This window comes from Nematolebias whitei, chromosome 5 (assembly GCF_014905685.2).
Source record: "Nematolebias whitei isolate Nwh7 chromosome 5, NemWhi1, whole genome shotgun sequence".
In the NCBI taxonomy this organism is placed as follows: domain Eukaryota; kingdom Metazoa; phylum Chordata; class Actinopteri; order Cyprinodontiformes; family Rivulidae; genus Nematolebias; species Nematolebias whitei.
In genome coordinates, this window is record NC_056502.1 from 1840007 (window position 1) to 1845680 (window position 5674).

Here is a 5674-nt window from a genome sequence, read left to right on the forward strand (position 1 = left end):
CACCTGGACAGATCTCCAGTCCATCACAGGGACACTTGGACAGATCTAAAGGCCATTTCAGAGCTCCACTGACATTATCAATTGTTTGAAACCCCTTAAAGAAATCAAGGAGGACAACTTCAGTTCCTGTTGCAAGGTGTTCCAGGTGCAGGAGCTGAGTAGGAAAAGGCCTTTTTGCCAAGTTCAGTCTGAACTGAGGGAACGCTGCAGGTAATGATGTCCTGCGAGCGCATGTTGTAACTGCTCTGATGGTGTGACAAGTGGGAGGAGATATAAGAAGGAAGCAAACCAAGGAGTGATTTATAGATGAAGATGAACCAGTGTGAGCCTACGTGTAGATAATGATGACCAACTGACCAAGGAGTACTGGGTGCAGTGGTGGGTACGGTAGGTGCAACCAGTTGTGAATCTTAGTGCACCATGATAGACAGCATCCAACATCTGCAAGCAGCTGGCAGGAGCATTCATGTAAATAATGTCATCGTAGTCAATGGTCAGTAGGAAGGTAGAAGTTACAAGATGTTTTCTGGCATTCAGAGTTAATGAAGATCTATTTCTGAAAAAGAAACCCAGTTTTTATTTCAATTTCTTTATCAAGTTTTTAATATGTGCTTTAAAAGAGAGATGTGCATCGACCAAAATTCCCAAGTATTTCTAAGAATCTACAAAACTCAATAGGAACACCATGCATGGATGAGCTAAGAGGAAGGACTGCTGGCACCAACTTTCTGTTGGAAAACAACTTCCCTTTGGTTTTGTCAGCATTTAGCACCATCTTGAGATGGAATAAGTCTGACTGAATGATGCCAGATGTAGACTGTAGAAACTGGAAAACCTTGGCAGTCCTCCTCCAGCCCAGGTGTCTCCACTTCCTCATCAGCCCTGGACAGGATGTCCTGTCTGTCCTCACTCTTCGGTCAAGTTTTTTGGTCTCTCATGCCACTTCTGGACCTCCTTGAACCTCCTCAGACTCCCTGGACTTTCTCTGACCTCCATGGACATCCTCAGGCCATCTTGACCCTCCTCGGACCACTTTGGATCTCCTCAGCCCTCCTTGTGCTCCTCTGTGGTCTGCTTCTCTAGTATTTTGTCACTTGTTCTTCTTCGTCAGCGTTTTGTTCAAAAACGTTTTTACTTGTTCCTTCAAGCTCCTTGTGCCGATTTTGATTTTCGTGTCCAGTATCCTGTAAAACCTGGACAGAAAACCAGTCCGGACCCCGCACGTCCTCAGGTCTTTTTTTTTTCAGTGCTGCATGAAGAAGATTGATGGAAGATTCATCTGAGCCCTCTGCTAATGGCTCTTTAATCAACTTCTTGTGAAACAGAAAAACTTGGATCAAGTTAGTGTTTGACAAGTCTCCAGTAAGTTCCAAGTCTTTTCAAGTCTCGAGTCTTTTCAAGTCTCGAGTCAAGCTGTTAAAGTTCAGAGTTGAGGTGGACTCAGTAACTGCAACAATCTCTCAGCAGCAGCCCGTACCATCAGCCCTCCACCACCATGTTTGATTCTCTTCTTTTCGGCTGCTCTGTTGTTTCAGGCTTTAGCTGCTGTCTCTCTGTCTGCAGCTGAAGACGTGTGAAGCTTTGTTTTCTGACACCAGAGGAGCTGCCTGTACTCAGAGTTGGACCAATTAAAGAGACAGAGTCTCCGACGGAGCGACAGCCACAAACAAACTGCAGTCGGTCCTGACAGCGATCATCCTGCAGCTTCTATTCTCACAGTGAGAGGCTCCTTGTGCCTGACAGACACAGCCCAGGGTGAAATAAACTGAAGGCGCAGACAACACACACAGACAAATTTGGATGCAAGAACCAAAAATTTAAATTGGACCTTTAGGTTTTTATTCCCACCACCAGCAGCAGCAGCATCAGCTTGTCACAAAGACTGGATCAGAGAAATACCAACAATAACTCGCTCAGAAAACAGATTTGATCTCCATCAAGATGATTCCAAAGAGCTGTCAGGTATGTTTCTACACAAAGGAGGACTTTAGAAAGAAGGACAAACCTGGAGAAGTAAACAGGAAGTCACCAGCAGCAGAAACAAGAAGTGATGTTTGTGTTCAAACTATGAGAAATGAGATTTAACAGAAACATTATCATCATTTATCATTTTCAACATGAGCATCGTCATGAGGAGCTGAAGAGAAGACAACAGGCTTCAGTGAGGAGCAGCTGATTCTGGACCTTCAGTTTCTGGTCCAATGAAATGCTGCAGGTCAGGGGAAGGAGCAGGAAGACAGGTCAGGACCTGGACAGGAAGTGACCTTTTGTCTCAACTTGGAAAAGACTGCTGAGGTTCTTCATCAACAGAACCAGGAGCGGAGTCCAAATCCTCAACACAAAGCTCGTGGAGGTGCAGGTTGGACTCGTTCAGGGCTGCTCCTGGTCTCTGAGCCCGTCGGTCACATCTCCATGGACAGGATTTAACATTTACTTATCCAGGTTAGTCTCATTGAGCCTCGAGGACTCATTTACAATCACCTGATTTAACAAAGAACACAGATGAGATCCAGACAACAGACAATCATAGACGATCATAGAAAATGAAAAGTAAGTAGAAGAAATGAAATAAAAATAAACAAAAGCAGCTGCATTATAAAGTGATGTAAAATATTAAAAACAGGAACATGTCTGCATTGGTTCTTGCCATGAACTTGTTTGAAGCCACTTAGAGAGGTCAATGTCGAGAGCTTCAGATCTTTTTACAAGATATTCCAGGAAACAGGAGCGGAGTAGGAGAAGGTCCTTTTGTCTAGTTCAGTCCTCACTGAGGGAACACTGCAGGTAATGATGTCCTGAGAGCGCACGCTGTAGCTGCACTCACACAGAGACATGTAGGAGGAGATGTATGAAGGCAGCAGACCAGGAAGTGATTTAAAGATGAAAATGTACCAGTGGGAGAGTCTGCGTGAAGTTAATGGTGACCAGTTAACCAGTGGATACTGGGTGCAGTGGTGGGTACGGTAGTTACAGCCAGTTATGAATCTTAGTGCACCATGATAGACAGCATCCAACATCTGCAGCATCCAACATCTGCAGCATCCAACATCTGCAGCATCCAACATCTGCAGCATCCAACATCTGCAGGGTTCTTGTAGGAGCGTTCATGTAAATAATGTCACCATAATCAATGGAGGGAAGGAAAGTCACAGATACAAGGAGTTCCTCAGGGTTCAGAGTTAGACAGGATCTGTTTCTGAAAAAGAAACCCAGTTTAATCCAAAAAAGTTCAGTCTGGTCCTCTGGACGTTCAAAAAACAAAACAAAGCAAAAAAAAATCTAGAAACGTTTCGTCTCTCAACCAAGAGACTTCCTCAGTCTGAGGTGCTGTTTTCAGCTCAGTCTCTTAAATAGCACCTTCTCAGGAGGAGAGGAGGACCTTCACATAGGAGGACCGGACCACAGAGGAGGACCGGACCACAGAGGAGGACCTGACCACAGAGGAGGACCGGACCACAGAGGAGGACCTGACCACAGAGGAGGACCGGACCACAGAGGAGGACCAGACCACAGAGAGGGACCGGACCACAGAGGAGGACCGGACCACAGAGGGGGACCAGACCACAGAGGAGGACCGGGCCACAGAGGAGGACCGGACCACAGAGGAGGACCGGACCACAGAGGAAAAGAAAATGATTGATGGTAAGTCCTTTTCTCTGCATCACTCCACCGTGTTTTCTTTTGATTCCTCTCATATTTTAAAGCTTCTGGTGTTGCTGCTGGACATTTTCATACCTTTACTTAGTACACGGGTCCAGAAACTGCTCGGCTCACTCTGATACTCTGAACTACTCTGTCGGGCCACAGAGAGGAGGACCCAGCTGCATGGTTCTGCTCAGAACCCGTGAAGACGTTCTGTGGGGACTGAGGCTCATCTCAGCTTTTCTTCATCTGAAGGAGAACATATGTTCACGCCTGGAATCAGCTCACAATCTTCTGGTGGTCTGGATTTATTTCAGTCCTGTTGGAACGGGTCCAGTTGGTTCAGTGAGAACTGGAGTTTGAGCCAAAGACCGACACATTCAGGAAATGATCATGAAAGCCCTCGGAGCGATCGATAAACGAGGTTTCAGTGCTGCAGCAAATTATAAAGCCTTTAAATGGGTCTGCTGCAGTTAACTGGGACAGCAGTCAGAACCTCCTTTAGCTGCTTTTTATTGTTTTTGTCCACTTTGAAGGAAGAAAGTGACCCGAAGTCCCTGATGGCGCCGATGAATCAGGTTCTGTGAAACTCTCTGACAGTGTCTGAAAAGATGTCCTCACTTTCATCAGAAGCTCTTCAGAGGGTTCACAAACACAAGAATGAATACAAACGCCCAGCCGTCCTCCTGTTGAGCTGCAGAAACAAACATCTGATGGTTCTCAGATCACACACAAACACCTCATTATGGACCAGAACCAATAAATCTGACTCGGGATTTACTATTAGGCCCAAAGGATGAGGTCAAATGAAACTCAGAGGATCGTCTGGTTTTTGCTTCACGTTTGTGACAAACCTTTAAAGCTGACTCCATTAACTGCAGCAACGCAGGCAGGTTGGCATCTCAGTTTAAGGCGCATGTCTTCCTTTGAGGGCTTTAGATGTGTCAAATACAAACTGTGTTGGTTCACTCAGGCACAGGTTGATCTGCAGATTGATGCTCTGATATCTAACCAGATCAGGTCGACTCTAACAACATGAACCAGAGTAACTCGACTTTAAGCAAGACAAACCAGGTCAACTTGACTCTAACTGACATAAACCAGGTCAAACGGACTCTAGTCAACATAAACCTGGTGGCAAAAACCCCTCTCTGAGACTAATGGAACTAATATTCCATCATTCTCGGCAGTTAATTTTCTCAGTGTCCATAAATGCCTGTTTGCTTTATCTGAAATCAACAAACGTCTAAAAACTGTTCAGAGATCGTTATTTTCTTCAGCTGAAATCTTCAAAAGTCTCCGAATGTCTCAGTTTGTGAACTGGTGTTCAGTAAAACACTTCAGCAGGATCACGGAACGTTGACTTTTCAGATCATTTACAGGACAGTTTGATTGATTTACAAATCAATGGGAGTAATTTGAATCTGATCAAAGTATTTGGTTTTGTTTCTGCCATTTCCACAACATCTTTCCTTTTGACCTGTCTGACGGTGATCAGCTCAGGTTTCCTGAACACATCGACCCGACAGTTCTGAGCTGCAGGATGAAGGTGGGACCTCCATTCTTTGTCAGTTTGTTTCTCCACAACGTTTCTTGAGACCTCTGGAGCATCTGAAAGGATGGCTGGGATCCTATCAGCATCAGCTGCTCCTCTTCATCTCTGATGAAACGATGAAGACTCACTCCTCAGCTGTATTTTTATCTTTCTGTCCAATTTCCAGAAGCAGTCAGCCAGCGTGGCTGCAGTGATGCAACCTCCCAGCAATCTGATGAGAAAAGATGAGATCCGATCCTGGTGCAGCAGGAAGGAGCGCTCTGTGTTCAGATGATCTCCATCCTGCCCGAGGTCAGGTGTTTAAACATCACATGCACCTGATCCACATCCCTGGTCCTCAACCCTGATCATAAACCCTGGTCCTCAACCTTGATCATAAACCCTGATCCTCAACCCTGATCCACATCCCTGGTCCTCAACCTTGGTCATAAACCCTGATCCTCAACCCTGATCCTAAACCCTGGTCCTCAACCTTGA